The sequence below is a fragment of the Mandrillus leucophaeus genome, unplaced genomic scaffold, assembly GCF_000951045.1.
Source record: "Mandrillus leucophaeus isolate KB7577 unplaced genomic scaffold, Mleu.le_1.0 Scaffold2017, whole genome shotgun sequence".
NCBI classification, from domain to species: domain Eukaryota; kingdom Metazoa; phylum Chordata; class Mammalia; order Primates; family Cercopithecidae; genus Mandrillus; species Mandrillus leucophaeus.
Window position 1 is genome coordinate 112,190 of NW_012102052.1, and position 17,978 is coordinate 130,167.

The window sequence follows — 17,978 nt, forward strand, 5'->3', positions numbered from 1 at the left end:
CAAAGAGAATGGTTCCAGTTTTTGACCATTTAGTATGATATTGGCTGTGGGTTTGTCATAAATAGCTCTTATTCCTTTGAGATACGTTCCATTGATGCCCAGTTTATTGAGAGTTTTTATCAAGAAAGGGTGCTGAATTTTGTTGAAGGCCTTATCTGCATCTAGTGAGATACTCATGTGGTTTTTGTGATTGGTTCCGTTTATGTGATAGATCACGTTTATTGATCTGTGTATGTTGAATCAGCCTTGCATCCCAGGGATGAAGCCAACTTGATCGTGGTGGATATTTTGATGTGCTGCTGGATTCAGTTTGCCAGTATTATATTGAGGATTTTTGTATCGATGTTCATCAAGGATATTGGCCTGAAATTTTCATTTTTGTTGTCTTTTCCCAGTTTTGGCATCAGGATGATGCTGGCCTCATAAAATGAGTTAGGGAGGATTCCCTCTTTTTCTATTATTTGGAATAGTTTCAGAAGGAATGGTACCAGCTCCTCTTTGTACCTCTTGTAGAATTCAGCTGTGAATCCATCTGCTCCTAGACTTTTTTTGGTCGGTAGGCTATTAATTACAGCCTCAATTTCAGAACTTGTTATTGATTTATTTAGGGATTTGACTTCTTCCTGATTTAGATTTGGGAGTGTGTATATGTCCAAGAATTTATCCATTGCTTCTAGATTTTCTAGTTTATTTGCATAGAGGTGTTTATAGTATTCCCTGATGGTAGTTTGTATTTCTGTGGGATTAGTGGTGATAACCCCATATCATTTGTTATTGAGTCTATTTGATTCTTCTCTCATTTATTCTATATTATTCTGGCTAACGGTCTATGCAGTTTGCTGATCTTTTCAAAAAACCAGCTCCTGGATTCATTGATTTTTTTTGAAGGGTTTTTCGTGTCTCTATCTCTTCAGTTCAGCTCTGATCTTAGTTATTTATTGTCTTCTGCTAGCTTTTGAATTTGTTTGCTGTTGCTTCTCTAGTTCTTTTAATTGTGATGGTAGGGTGTCAATTTTAGATCTTTCCAGCTTTCTTTTGTGACCATTTAGTGCTACAAATTTCCCTCTACACTCTCCTTTAAATGTGTCCCAGAGATTCTGGTACGTTGTGTCTTCATTCTCACTGGTTTCAAATAACATCTTTACTTCTGCCTTCATTTCGTTATTTACCCAGTAGTCACTCAGGAACAGGTTGTTCACTTTCCATGTATTTGTGTGGTTTTGAGTGAGTTTCTTAATCCTGAGTTCTAGTTTGATTGCACTGTGGTCTGAGAGACTGTTTGTTATGATTTTTGTTCTTTTGCATTTGCTAAGGAGAGTTTCACTTCCATTTATGTGGTCAATTTTATAATAAGTGCAATGAGGTGCTGAGAAAAACATATATTCTGTTGATTTAGGATGGATAATTCTGTAGATGTCTACTAGGTCCTCTTGGTTCAGAGCTGAGTTCAAGTCCTGAATATCCTCGTTAATTTTCTGTCTTGTTGACCTAATATTGACAGTGGGGTGTTAAAGTATCCCATTATTATTGTGTGGGAGTCTAAGTCTCTTTGTAGGTTTCTAAGAACTTGCTTTATGAATCTGGGTGCTCCTATATTGGGTGGATATATATTTAGGATAGTTAGCTCTTCTTGCTGCATTGATCCCTTTACCATTATGTAATGCCCTTTTTAATCTCTTTTGATCCTTGTTGGTTTAAAGTCTATTTTATCAGAGATTAGGATTGCAACTCCTGCCTTTTTTTTTTTTGCTTTCGATTTGCTTGGTAAATATTCCTCCGTTCCTTTATTTTAAGCCTATGTGTGTTTTGCTCATGAGATGGTTCTCATGAATACAGCACACTGATGGGTCTTGACTCTATCCGATTTTCCAATCTGTATCTTTTAATTGGGCCATTTAGCCCATTTACATTTAAGGTTAATATTGTTATGTGTGAATTTGATTGTGTCATTATGATCCTAGCTGTTTGTTTTGCCCTTTAGTTGATGCAGTATGTTGATAGTGTCGATGTTCTTTACATTTTGGTATGTTTTTGCAGAGGCTGGTACCAGTTGTTCCTTTTCATGTTTTGTGTTTCTTTCAGTATCTGAACAGATCAGTATCTGCTCCTTCAGGAGCTCCTGTAAGGCAGGCCTGGTGGTGACAAAATCTCTCAGCATTAGCTTGTCAGTAAAGGATCTTATTTTTCCTTCCTTATTTTTCCTTATGAAACTGGATACAAAATTCTGGGTTGAAAATTCCTTTCTTTAAGACTGTTGAATATTGGCCCCCACTCTCTTCTGGCTTGTAGGATTTCTGTTGAGAGATCCTCTGTTAGTCTGATGGGCTTCCCTTTGTGGCTGACCCGACCTTTCTCTCTGGCTACCCTTAACATTTTTTCCTTCATTTCAGCCTTGGTGAATCTGATGATTACGTGTCTTCTGGTTGTTCTTCTTGAGGAGTAACTCTGTGGTGTTCTCTGTATTTCCTGAATTTGAATTTGGCCTGCCTTGCTAGGTTGGGTAAGTTCTCCTGGACAATATCCTGAAGAGCATTTTCCAATTTGGTTCCATTCTCCTTGTTACTTTCAGGTACGCTAATCAAACATAGATTTAGTCTTTTCACATAGTCCCATATTTCTTGGAAGCTTTGTTCATTCCTTTTTATTCTTTTTTCTCTAATCTTGTCTTCCCTCTTTATTCCATTAAGTTGACCTGCAATCACTGATATCCTTTTTTCCGCTTGATCGATTCATCTATTGAAACTTGTGTAGGCTTCATGAAGTTCTTGTGCTGTGGTTTTCAGCACCATCGGGCCATTTATGTTCTTCTGTACACTGGTTATTCTAGTTAGCAACTCGTTTAACCTTTTTTCAAGGTTCCTAGCTTTCTTCCATTGGGTTAGAATATGCTCCTTTAGCTCAGAGGAGTTTGTTATGACCCACCTTCTGAAGCCTACTTCTGTCAGTTCATCAAACTCATTCTCTGTCCAGTTTTGTTCCCTTGCTGCTGAGGAGCTGTGATTCTTTGCAGGAGAAGAAGCTTTCTGGTTTTTGGAATTTTCAGCCTTTGTGTGCTGGTTTCTCCTCATCTTTGTGAATTTATCTGCCTTTGGTCTTTGATGTTGGTGACCTTCAGATGGAGTCTTTGAGTGGACATGCTATTCCTTTCTGATTGTTAATTTTCCTTCTGACAGTCAGGGCCCCCTACTACCTGTCTGCTAGAGTTTGCTGGAGGTCCACTCCAGACCCTGTTTGCCTGGGTGTCACCAGCAGAGGCTGCAGAACAGCAAAGATTGTTGCCTGTTCTGTCCTCTGGAAGTTTTGTCCCAGAGGGGCACCTGCCAGATGTCAGCCAGAGCTCTCCTGTGTGAGGTGTCTGTCAGCCCCTACCGGGAGGTGTCTCCCAGTCAAGGTAGATGGGGGTCAGGGACCCATTGGAGGAGGCAGTCTGGCCCTTAGCAGAGCTCAAATTCTGTGCTGGGAGGTCTGCTGCTCTCTTCAGAGCCAGCAGGCAGGGACATTTTAGTCTGCTGAAGCTGTGCCCACAGCCGTGCCTTTCCCCCGGTGCCCTGTCCCAGGGAGATGGGGGTTTTACCTATAAGTCCCTGACTGGGGTTGCTGCCTTTTTTTCAGAGATGCCCTGCCCAGAGAGGAGAAATCTGGCAGTCTGGCCACAGCAGCCTTGCTGAGCTGCAGTGGGCTCCACCCAGTTTGAACTTCTCAGCAACTTTGTTTACACTGTGAGCATTAAAACCACCTACTCAATCCTCAGCAATGGCAGATGCCTCTCCCTCCACCAAGCTGGAGAGTCCCAGGTCGATCTCAGACTTCTGCTTGCAGCAAGAATGTCAGGCCAGTGGATCTTAGTTTGCTGGGCTCTGTGGGTCTGGGACCCGCTGAGCCAGACCACTTGGCTCCCTGGCTTCAGCACCGCTTTCTAGGGGAGTGAATGGTTTTGTCTCGCCGGCATTCCAGGCACCACTGTGGTATGGAAAAAAAGAACTCCTGCAGCTAGTTCGATGTCTGCCCAAATGGTCACCCAGTTTTGTGCTTGAAACCCAGGGCCCTGGTGGGATAGGCACCAGCGGGAATCCCCTGGTTTGTGGGTGGTGAAGACCGTGGGACAAGCGCAGTATCTGTGCCAGAGTTCCTCAGGCTCAGTCCCTCACAGTTTCCCTCAGGTAGGGGAGAAAATTCCCCGACCACTTGCACTTCCCTGGTGAGGCGATGCCCCACCCTGCTTCGGCTCACCCTCTGTGGGCTGCACCCACTGTCCAATCAGTCCCAGTGAGATGAACTGGGTACCTCAGTACCTTAGTTGGAAATGCAGAAATCACCCGCCTTCTGCATCGATCTCGCTGGGAGCTACAAACGGGAGCTCTTCCTATTCATCCATCACGCCAACAATCTCCCAAAACTTAAATTTCAAATTAAATGTCAAAATGCTTACCTGAGTCATAACATTTAGTTATAATAATATCTACATAGATGACTCTTTCAATACTTGGGCACATTTCCAAGAACATTTAATAGTCAAAAAAACCCTATGAGGTAAATATTATTAATAACACATTACAGCAAAATCGCTTGAAAGCACTGTCTCTATTCTGAGTTTTCAATTACTCTCCTTCACTTCATTAAATCAATTCCAAGAGATCTTCCTCTCCTGCCATGATGCGATGTTGACAAATGCGTATCTCTAACTAGACCCTTAACTCTCAAATGTAATGACTATGTACAAGTGAATATCTAACACCCTTACGGACATCTCAAGTTCACCACGACTAAAATTCTCACACCCTTCTGTTCTTCATGTGACATCATGTCTCAATAAATTGGAAACTTATACATTCAGTTTCTCAGGAAAAAAAATCCAGAGGTCATTTTTGACCCATTTCTCCCTCTCAGTCTTTACTCAAAGCATCAGCTCATCCTTTTGGTATCACCTTCCGAATATATACAGATTACAACCAGTTCTTACCACCTCCAACACCACCATCCTACTGTACATAAGGCCACCATAAAGTCATCCCCAGTGGCACATTTTCAGGAATGCTACATAAGCAATTATTTGCCATATAAACAGCTTCAAACTGAGACTCCAAGCAGAGCAAAACGTGGTCACCCTAGATCAAACTACCATCAAATTCTAGCCATGGGCTTCTAAATGATAATCTATGCTGCCCCTGCATTTAGTTAGCAACTAACACTCACAGTGATTACATCTCTGTAAAAACTTCATACAATCCAATGATTCCCCATGTTCATCAGATTTTAATCCAAACTTCCCATAATTACCTAAAGATCCAGGTGAAGGTAGTCTCCACTACCTTCCCCACCCCCATGGCCTCTTTGGCCTCACCTTCTTTGCTTCTTTTATATGATTGTAGCCATTCTTTCACCTAGCTAATGATAAAACATGCCAGGTCATTGTACTTACTGCTCTGACTGAAATGCTTTCTCCAGGTAGTCCCTGACTTCCTCCATCACTGTTGTACATTCTCTGCACAAATATTACCTTAATGCAACTACTTAAAATAGCAACGCAACACTCACTATTCCTGTTCTCTGACTTATATTCTCCTTAGCACTTAGAACTATGTGGCATACTATATTATACTTACATATTTGTTGTCTGTAATACCCACCATTATGCAAATTCCATGCGTGAGCATTTATAAAAATAATAGATTTATAAATTCTTGAAGATTGTCTAGCAAATATTAGAGATTCAATAAATATTTGTTAAATAATTGAATAGATAAACGAGACTCAGTGAAAATTTGATTCAAGAAAAATGGTAAATATTTCTTCAAATAGTTTTATATTCAATATGTTTGGTATTCATGAAGTTAGATGCATCTCTTATAAATGCACAGATGCTAGCAGGTAATTTCTTCTCAAGGAACTGTAAGTGCAAAAACATTAAAATTGATATTTTTAATTTCATTTAGAAAAAGTCATTATCATATAGACAAACCTCCATCCAGAATGATTATGAATAATTTTAGTAGATACTATTTTCAAGGAGGTAGAACATAATTCTTCACTTCTTAAATGTAAGCTGTGCATAGTAACTTCTTTTCAAAGAGTACCAAAAGGAAAAGGGGAAAAAGGTGAGTTTTGCAGTAGAGAAACTTGACCCACATTACCTCAACCAGGTGATCAAGATTAACATCAACAGTAATAGACAATTATAGAGGAATGTAACCTTAAGATACTTACTTCTGAACTGATACAAAAGTGATGATTAAGTCTAAAAATTCTTCTGTATTCTACAGTGTTACATACCTAATCAATGTAAAACTTACAAAAGAAAAAAATCAAATAAATATCAAATTATGCTTTCAGCAAGCAAGAGGAATAAATAAGAATCAAACTTTAATAGGTATGTGAAGGTCATTTAATATTTTCAGCTCTCAATAAGCGCACCACATAGTTGAATACAAATTAGAGATAGATAGGGCAATTGCTTACTAAAAAGAACTTCAAATTATAAGAAGGACATATCTGAAATTAGGGAGCACATATATTTATTAGGGGGCAGAGAGAGGGAGAAATGGGGAGAAAAAATTCTTGTAAAATATATAACCCTGGAAGCTATATAACCATGTAAAAAAATAAATACTATAAGAGTGAAATAACATAACTACACAATAAAATTATATAAAATTACTTCACAATGGGAACACAGTGTTTCCAATAGCTATGATTGTTATTGCAATTCTAATTTAGGGTGATTTATTTAAAAGTTCACAGCATTTTCAAATATATGACAAATTATAGAAGGGTGATCATTCTTTACATCTCTCTTCCAGTGCATACTTAAATTTTTAGTAGTCCATACCAGAAAACAGATAAAATGCAAAGGTGCTTTCTATGGTTCTATCTACATTAGGCAAAGGTTACTATTATACTCAAACAAAAGTCATCACTTCTTTTCATAAGGAATTTGAATAAACGAGCCCTGAAGAATAGTTTCTGAGTGAACTTTATTAAAGATTAGTTTCCTAGTGATTCCTCCTTATTACCGGATCTCTCTAGTGTTTGCTCTTCTGACAGCCTTCCCTGTCTGAAATTTTGAAGAAAAAACTAATATATTCTCAGTTCAAAATATCATAACTTTCTAACTCTCTCCTGTGGTTAAAACATATTATTCACTTAAGGTCAGCATTATGAACATAATCAAAAATACAAGATCTGGGGAGGATGATGTGAACCAAATACAAAAATACATCAAAGCAAAAATACGCATGTTCATCTCCTAGTAAATTCAGTTTTTATGACAAGATTACCTCCAGAAATACCAGTATATTTTTCTTCCTTTAGGAAACTACTGCTGTTTCCATTATTTGTGGACATCCTATCATTTAATAAAAGCAATCACTAGGTATTTTTGCCTGGGAACAAATCTAATTTCAATGAATCAATGTTTTTGCCATTAGCTTCAATAAAGTGTATATTCATGTTTAAATAAGAATCATTCCAACAATAAGGTTACCGTGATTCTCTTATAACTCTCCAGTATTTTATAGTCACAAAAGTGTAAGCATAATTTAAACACACATTTTGCTAGTTATTATTGATAGATTTTCAATTAGTATGGAGCATAAGACAATCTCACTGTATAATTATTAATTCAATAAAGTTTAAACTGTATTTCATGTATATTTGCTCTAATTCAAATTGTAGCATTCCAGGATAGCAGGGTAAAAATGAGGCTAAATCACGGTAATTATGTTTTCATCTTTACTAATTTAAATTGACATTTAGTATGACTAATTTAAAAAGCAAAACATCAATAATAGAAACACTACAAATAAAAGAAATAAGCAACATGCAAATTATTCCACTCGAAGAATAAATGTATTGCACTCTGCATACCAACCTTGCTATTACTTTTAAACTCAAAATAATGTTCTGTGGCAAAGAAATTTACTTAAAATTGGCCAAATTACATCTATTCCATCAATGATAGATTCAAACTAACATCTCTCCAAATTAGTATAACTTAGAGAAGTTTTCCAGAATCATCTTCAGAAATCTCCTGGGGTATTGAATTCTGGAGATAATAAAAGTATTTAACCAATAGCATAATTACTGATCCAAAAAAAAAAAAAAAATCAAGATAAGCCACAGAGCTAGAACAGGGTCTTAGAGGTCACTGAAATTAACTATTTAATTGCTGAATAAAAGGGAGGCCCTCTCACAGAGGGACAACATGGCTTGGCGTTAGTACTGAAATACTTCAATATTTTAACAATTACTGCAATGTTTAATGTTTTGTCAACTTGATTGGATTGAAGGATGCAAAGTATTGTTCCTGGGTGTGTCTGTGAGGGTGTTGCCTAAGGAGATGAACATTGGAGTCAGTGGACTGAGAGAGGTAGGCCCACCATCAGTCTGGGTGGGCACCATCCAATCAGTTGCCAGCACAGCTAGAATAAAACAGGCAGAAGTTGGAACGACTAGACTCACTGACTCTTCCAGCCTCCATCTTTCTCCCATAGTGGATGTTTCTTGTGCTCAAACATCAGACTCTAAATTCTTCAGATTTTGGACTCGTGGACTTACACCAGTAATTTTCCAGGGGCTCTCAGGCCTTCAGTCATAGACTGAAGGCTGCACTGTTGTCTTCTCTACTTTTGAGGTCTGGGGACTTGGACTGGCTTTCTTGCTCCTCAGCTTGCCGACGGCCTATTGTGGGACTTCACCTTGTGATCATGTGGGTCAATACTCCTTAATAAACTCCCCTTCATATATACATCTATCCTATTAGTTCTGTCCCTGTAGAGAACCCTGACTAATACAATTACGAAGGCTGAACAAGCGCATACAACCTGAATGTAAGTTCTATCTCTAACACACCCTTGCTTTAAGGATGTGACTTCTCCAAACCTGAATCTATCAAATGGTTCCCCTCCCAGGGGTCGCTACAGATGCTAAAGAACATGGGTATTGACAGTTGAAACCTCCCAAGTTGTATCTCTCTCATATTCATGGAGTCTCTGGACAACGGCTTTTTGAACTGCCCATTTTTAATTTCCTTCAGGACAGTGGTTTGTAGATATTCTTCTTAAATTACTATATCTTGTATGTAACTATATTTAATTCTCTAAAGTTTACATACTTCAATTAAGTATTGAGCTTATTTTATCCACTATTACAGGAATTTGTGCCCTGTGTTCTGAATGTGTTCATAACACTGCATGGATCCTCTAGAATGTTGATGATTTACCTGGTCTTTGTACACTTTAGGGCTTCTTTTCTACCCCTATTCCCTTCCAAGAGTTTATTGATATCCTTCTTTCCTTCTGTCAGGAAATACAGTTAAACTGGTAAGAGGATAAAACCAAACTTCCTAACCATTCCTTACTATATTATGGTAGTAATCTAATGAATTTGAATACTCTTAAGGAAGTACTGGAGGTATAAAAAATAAATAAATAAAATGCAGCTGACTTACTCTGATAGACAGAGATAAAAGGCATTGGTCAAATAAATCTCCCAATGTAACTGAGACTCTCATTCTACTATAATGATCATTTCAAATGATCATTAATGGAGGAATGGTACTCTTGGAGAGATCATACGAAATGACAATAATCATTTCAAAGACATAGCAATCAGAGAAACCACCTTTTGTAGACTTCTATAACTCATGGCCTATTCTCAAGATATCGTTAGGATACTTCAGAGTGCATTGTGAGAAAAACCGGGTTTTGTAAGAGTAAGAGTGTTTGTAAGAGTGTTTACCAGGGCATAATTCTCACATCTTCATGATTAGCAAAAAGATATTTTTATCACATCCTGTTAAATGTAGTATTTTTCTGGAATTAGAGAACCTCTAGTGACTTCCAATATACTCTTTCCTCCCATGTTTATCTAACCTTTAAATTGATGGCCCTTATCCATAACATTCTTTACTCCTCCAACTGTGAAGCCACAGTCAGTGTAGTCCAAATTTGATTTCTATTCTACTTCACGTCCCCGTGTAAAATCACCACGAAATACTCCTGACTTGATGTACTGTGCTGATGTTACTGAAAGCTACAAAGGTCAGTTATAATTTGGCTCCTATTTTCTAATAGTCCCTGAAACATTGCTTGCTCACCCAATCTCAAAACGTTGAAGCTAGATACAGGTTTTAAGACAGTGTACATGGGCCTCTCTTTTATTCCCTCGGTTTTTATTAACTTTGCCTAATTAGAGCTTATATGGCTCATTATTCCATGTTTTAACAACCAAAACCATTGGTCCTTTTTACTAAAAACTTCTGTTTTCTTTTTTTTTATGAGTTGTATTCCCTGCTAACAATTTAATAATTCAAGCTTTTTGTCTCTCCTTTATAACCCTACATGTTACTATTCCTTCCTAATCCTAAAAATGTCTTCCTAGTCTCTGCTTTTGCAAGCCTTGTCATTTCATTTACCTATTGCTGTGTAACAACCTATTTCATTACTTCATAAATGAATGGCTTAAAACAACCACCACTTTATTACGTTTCATAATATTTGGAGTCCAGGAATTTAAGCATACAGTGACTGGATTATTCCACATATTTACATGGTATTGACTAGTTAGTTACCTGGTGTATTCAGATGAGCTGGTGTTTGACCGGGACGGTTGGAACACTGGTCTCAAGTGGGCCTGCATCCATCCACATGTAGTCTCAGACTCCTTCCAAGTTGTCTCTCCATCTGGACAGCAGGACTTCTTAAATGGTGGCTCAGAACTTCAAGAGGAAGTGTTAAGAAGACACAGGAGGTGTGGAAGCTGTCCATCTCTCATGACTTGGGACCAGAAACTGACAGATCATCACCTCCAGCATGTTCAAAGCAGTGTCAAAGCCTGCCAGCCTAAAGGAAAGGAAATATTCATCCAACCTCTTCACTGGAGTAGTATATCAAAAAAAAAAAAAAGTGTAGCCATCTATAATCTGCCACACAGGTATTGTTTCTGAATGAATACCTACTCAGTCATTACTCAGGTGATATGCAGTGTTTGTAAAATCAGGCCAAAATTGGAGCATCAGGAAGTGAGATTGCCAGACCCAGTACTTTCATAAGGGATGCCTAGTTCTTTCATAAGTTTTTCACCACCATCCCCACACCCCTAAGTAAAATATTACTGGATTTTTAAGGGCATTATTAATGGTGCATATTTGATATATCTAAGTCAAGGAGATTCCAGGAAAATCATGTTGACACATGACAAAATGTAATTGATTTTATAGCAGCAATGTGTTAGAGTGTCTTAAAGAGCGTATCTCCTATGAGGGGTACTTTCTCAATCCTATTTTTCCATATTTTTGTAGATCACATAGAAAGAGACTTGCAGAATTGATATGGCTTTTTCTAGAGGCCATTCCATAACTTCTCAGTGATAGCAACAATCTGGCCCACAAATTCAAGACATGCTTTTTTATTACTAGGTCTCCCAAAAATAGCCACCAATTGAGGAAGAGTAAGTCACTATCCTTGAAGACCAAAACGAGGGGTATACTTCTCCCACTTTGAAGATGTAAGTAAATATCACTCCCACAGGGGAAAAAGAAAACAAATTTCTTCTTTGCCTGAGCTTTCCAATATTTTGTCCTCCTTTCCCCCAAAACATCTGCCTGAATGGCTGCCATCTGCATCTATCTGAAGGGAGCAGAAGAAAAAGTTGTTCACCTATTATGATCACTGACTGTTCTTTTGGCATCTCTATTCCTTGAAAATTAGACTGTTGTTCATTTCCTTCTGTAAACTTTCTAAAATGAGATAGGCAAAATCCAGAAAACTATGCCATGTGTCTTTATCTTCCTATCCTTTCCCTTTACTTTCTTTTCATTCCTACAAGTTGTTCCCCAACAGTTCATCTGGGCAATTATAGTTCATCCATGGAACTTCTATATTCTTTGGCACAGCTCTTGTGCCAACAAATATTTCAGTGGTTTAACACAATACAGATTTGTTTATCACTTAAAGTATCGTTCCCAGTCTGTCACTCAATGATCCAAGCTAAAAAAAACTCCACAAATTTACAGCTCGAGAATTTGAAATGGGTAGATTCTTTGGTTGCTGCAATGGAGGAAAGGTACTCTTGGAGATATTACACTTTGTGTGGGCCAGATGTGATATTTTTGACTTCCACTACAGTCCATAGTCTAGAATGAGTTCATGGCCCTGATTCCTGATTACTGAGGGGTGAGTAGAAAGTGTAGTTTCTCTGAGTCAAGAAGAAAAGGAAAACTGGATACAGTTGAGCATTCACAATACCAACCACGAGTTATGTGACAAAAAAACTTATTCTTTTAATCTTGACAGCAAATTTGAAAATAAAGTCAAAATTTGTGGCTTTATATGAATATAAGGGTTCATATAGCTTCCTTGTCTATAATTTTAGGCCCTGGGAAATGGGGACAAAAATGAAAAATTCTGTTACTGATTCAATGATTGTGCACCCACTGAAAATGTATATATTGAAACCAAATCCCCAATGTGATGGTAAGGCCTTTGAAGGTAGGGCCTTTGGAAGGTAATTAAGTCACGAGGGTAGAGCCCTCATTATCAGAATTAGTGCTCTTATAAAAAGGACCCCAAAGAACTTCTTTCCCCTTTCTGCAATGTGAGGACTCAAAAACAAGACAGCTGTCTATGAATCAAGAAGCAAACCCTCACCCAAACTCCAAATCTGTATACCTTAATTTTGAACTTACAGCCTCCAGAACCATGAGAAATAAACTTCTGTTATGTGTGAGCCACACATTTCATGGTAACTTGTAATAGCATCCCAATTGGACTAAGACAAATTGATTATTTTTGAGCAATATAAAAACAAATAACTTCTATCTGTATCATATTTCATTTAGGGAATTTTTTTAATCAAAGCATCAGAAATGTGTTAAATAATTATAAAAAATAACTAGATGTCATTGTTTTAAAACATCTTTATCATAATACCACTGTGACTTCCCTATTTTATTTACAGCATTGCTTAAATGTAACCTCCTTAGAAGCTAAACCTTTTGTGATAAATCTTTTCAAAGTTATATTTGTATTGCACTTCTTTCTCCATTCCTTATGCCTTCACACTATGTTGTGTAATGTGATCATATGATATATTGATGATACTTTCCAAAGAAACAGTACATTATACATGTGTGCTATACCTGCTTGCTGTTTGTCTTTTTACCCAGAATGTAAGTTCACCGAGGGAAGACACTTCTCTTTCATTCTAATCAACTAGAACAATATCTGACAAATAGGCAACCAATATATATTTTGTTGAATGAAAACAACTTCAGAAGAATCAATCTACTACAAAATAGCTTCCAGGCCAGCCTTTCATTAAAACTGTATTCTCAGTGATATACCACAAGCTCCTTTATAAATCAGGAGATAACCAATCATCAAAAGAAGAGAGACTTCCTCTTGGTCCTACGCCTACTTCCTGTCTTTGCAAAAAAAAAAAAAAAAATACCACTTTCTTCTTTAAATTTCTTACCTCTTTGATTCTGTGATGTAATTTCTCTCCCTTTACATTATTGTTACTCTCTTCTTGAGAATTTTTAATGTCTTCTCTTCCTCTTCTTGGTAAGTCATAAATGATCAGCTAAATTCTCTTTCATTAATAATCTCTTCAATAATTATGCTTCATTTAATTTCTTTGGCTTGCATTACTCTAAGACCCAAGATTGATGGGTCTAAACTGATGATCATTCCAAAAGTACTTATTAGACTTATGGACTTAAAGGCCTTTCATTTAAACTCAATATATCCAATTTACAATTTGGGGACTTCCAGATCAAATGGCAGACTGAGCAGACATGAGAAATAGTACTACGAGCACACATATCGAACACATATACTACATATTTACATGCTTCATACATACATATTCCAGTACTATAAATCTTATAAATTAGTAGGTAGAAGATTTTTAATAATACCTAGTTGAGTTTGAAAGCAAAAAGAAAAAAAAAAAAAAAAAAAAAAACCTCTACCCATCTCAGGAATGAATGAAGATATTCCTTACCCAATGCAACTGGAAGCTGAAGCTGTACAGCTCAAAGGTATACCAGGACAGGAAATATGCTTCAAAGCCTAGAGTCTTATGTATTGTTTAATGTAGTGAAAACGTGGTTCTCCATGTAAACCCAAGAACTTGGGTAATCCTATTATATCTCTAAAGAGATTTTTTTTAAAAGACAGCATACATCAAATAATTGAATATCATTACAGAAAACAAAATGTGTCAGATAAAATTTATAGGTTGAATAAAGGACATCATTTAAGAGGGAAGTACAAATAGTTACTAACCATGAGGAAAGCAACACCGGAATATGAACAATAGATGAGAAGAAACTCTGGAAGCTAGACATACAACTCATAGATTTCTCAGAGGAGAAGAACAGAAGGGGTAAATGGAAGTAAATGTTTTAAAAAATGATAACAGAGTTTTCCAGAATTAAAAAATACACGGTTCTCAAACAGAAAAAGCACTAACATTCAAAATAGGATAAAACAACCTAAAATTTACTTTAACAGTTGAGTGTGGTAATAAAAAAAATAATTTTTTCATTAATAGGAAGAAATACATTTTCAAAGTTAATGTTATTAGTGGTCAAAATTCTACATAGTATTATTAAATACTATATACAACTAATAATTAGATTTGATTAGCCTATCTAATGGTTTAGCTCTCCACTTCTGGTGTCTACAATGGATTCACATCTCCACTCCATCATTTACCAATTGTGTAACTGTGAGATTACCATTTAAACTTTCACAGCCTCGGTTATATCAACTGTAAAATGGGAATATTCATAACATCTGCCTAATAAGGATACTATAAAGATAAAATTATAAGATATAAGATTAAATTATATAATATCTATAGTACAGTATCATGGATAAGATAGATTCATAAGAGACATTAACAACTCATATTAAGATGAGATATTGAATTTTATCTATAAGAAATAAAGTATATTTTTCACCAGCCAATAACTTACAAGTTATGTATAAAATATAGTATTTATAGCTGTTTTAAATTAACTTTTTAATAATCAGGGTGGCTAGGTAATGCATCATCCAATAATAAGTATATAAAGTACTCAAATTGGGACTTTTGAGAACAAAGGGAGGCTTTATTAATGATTATACCAGTTCAATCTTAACATAATCCTGCACTTTCCAAAGTGAAGTTGTGTGATCATTCAATCCATAATGTAATTGGTTTTCACTCATGAATTCTGCACAGCTAAATTGAATCATGTAATTACATTGAAATTGGTACCTCTGAAACAGATGAGCATACCCCACAGGTACCATATATGAATCTTCCACTAAATTGAAGTCAATAAAGAGATAAAAATTTATATTCTTCTTCAACCCAAAATATATAGTGCTACGTCTGCATATTTCCAGTCTTGCTAAAATTATAGGATTATTTAACATAATGAAAATACTTTTCACAAATGCATAGTGTATTGTTTACCATTTAAGAACCATCCTTATATCTCAGACTTGTTCATTGGTTAGTGTTAATTTGGAAGAAATATGCAGCAGAGGGTGAATTGAAAACTCCTTGAAAAAAAGTTACTATCTAATTGAAATGGAACCACTCAAAATCTTTTTCAATAGAAGTCATCACTGAGAATGTGCCTTTCTTAATGATATCAAACTCCTCAAACTTGAAATGTTAAAAAGAAAACCCTGATACTTTATGTTGATGAGTTTTTAAAGAAATTTTGGACAATAAATTAACTGCTACATGGATTCACTTTCTCACAATAAAGATATGACATTTATTTTCCAATGATTCTAAGTGAAACCAATTTAACAATGTATTTTGCTCCTTAAATAATACAAATAAAGATTTGTAAATCTTGGCAAATCAGTGAAAACAATTTAACTGGATTAGTTATACTAAAAATCAACTTTGGTTCTAGACACTGACTTTTACTATAATCAAGTTAATTAAATTGATATATTGTTGCTTTTTGCTTTCTTAATAATTAGCAAAGCACAATATTAGGGAATGCATTTTAAAAATTATTTTAATATTTGTAAGTGCTAAAGCAATCATATAATAATTGAATCATCTAATTTATTCAACAAATATGCGGTTATCATCTTCTAAAACTTAGAGAAATTGCAATATGATGCATGCCTTTCTTCTACATTGAATCAAATGAGCTTATAACAGTATGTGGTTAAGGGAATTACTTGTCCATAGAAGAGTGGGTCAGAATGAACTCATGACACTAAAATTTCAAGTGTATACATATGTATATGGAAGGACAATTGTTTTTCTCTATCAGAAAGTACTAATACTAAAATGTACTAAATGAATTAATCTGTCAGCATGTCAAGCACCAAAATTTATATATGTGAACTGATAGAATGAAAGGAGTATGGTAAATTAGGTCTCTTAGAAGAAAGGCTAATATTGTGTGTTAATCTAATATGAGAGAGGCTAATGTGCTATCAGTCCAAAAGTACCAGGTTTTGAGAATAAAGTTTCTTCCTAGTGAGTGGAACTTGACAGGGCAGAAGAGCCCCTTGTGAATCCTTCAATCAGTGCAAACTGTATATGACTTGAAATTTAAATCAACTTTTATTTTGCAAAACATATTACTTTCCGTATAACTAGTCAGCTGGCATTAACAGTTTTGGTTGTTCTTTATAACGGAATGTTCTTCCTTGCTATTCAATGTTATAGGCATAACAAGAGGTTGCTCAGGTCATTTACAGTTAGGATTCCATTTGAATACCCATACTTAATTAGGGAATTCAAAAATTAAGGAGGGGGATGGAAGAAAGAAAATGCTGGGAAGGACAATCTTAATGCAACAGGAACTGGGCACATGCTTATCAAATTCATTTTGTATTCTTTCTGGACACAACTAGAGTGCATTTCACACCCTCCTTTGCAATTAAGTGTAGCTACAGGCTAAGTTCTAGTCAAGAAAATATAAGTGGAAGTAATGGATACCATTTACACAAAGTATTCCTTTGCATTTCCAGCAGCTTTATACAGGTGAGTAGAGTGACCTTGTATCCATGCATTGAAAATGGCATAACCACAAGATAGAAAATGACTGAGTTCTTGGGTCATGATTTACACCAAGTAAGAACACTCATTTTGGACTTCACAATAATAACAAATTAACTGCCACTATGATCTTCAAATCATTGTGTAGATTCAGGTTTGTTTAGTACTGCAGCAAGTGGTGCCCTAACTTATACTAAGGTTGTTTATAGAAGTTGAGTGCTTTATCCAATTTTTCTTAGTCTTCCTCCTCTTTGAAAATAGGCTATTGGATCTGATCATTAGGTAGTCATGCGTGAACTGTAAGAGAGCAATTTTAGCAAAGTATTAAGGATGAATCACAAAAGTGTTGAGGAATTAAAAGTTGGTGTCAAGTGGTGGGGGAATTTCTTCCAAAGCTTTCTGCAGCCTAGAAACATAACTAAGATCTTAAGCAGACAGCAAAGCAAAAATAAAAACTTTATCTTTGCTTGTAAGATTCAAAGTGGCTTAAAAGTCTATATAAATATGGACTATGGAAATAGAGAAATATATAGATAAAGTAAATGTACATGGGAAAGAAGGACAGAACTGATGAAACAATAAGTCAGATAATGAAAAAAGTGGTAGATTTCAGATAATTAGTAGCAGTATCAAATATGGAAAGGACAAACAAAGGAAGCAAATGAGAGTAGATATATATGCACATATGTACATATAAATACATATACTATATATATTCACACCTACATATAATGTAGGAATATGCTGTGAGTTATATTCTCGAAGATACATTAAGACTAGACAATGAGGACTATAGAAGAAATAGAATAGGAAAATCTCAATATATCTGATGACCTAAACAATATCACGAAACATAATTTTGCAATGGACATTTCCAGGTTAAAAAAAGTAACTACTAAGTTATCAAGGTTTTGTTTTTCTTTATAAAAGTACATTGTTGAGTATATGATTAG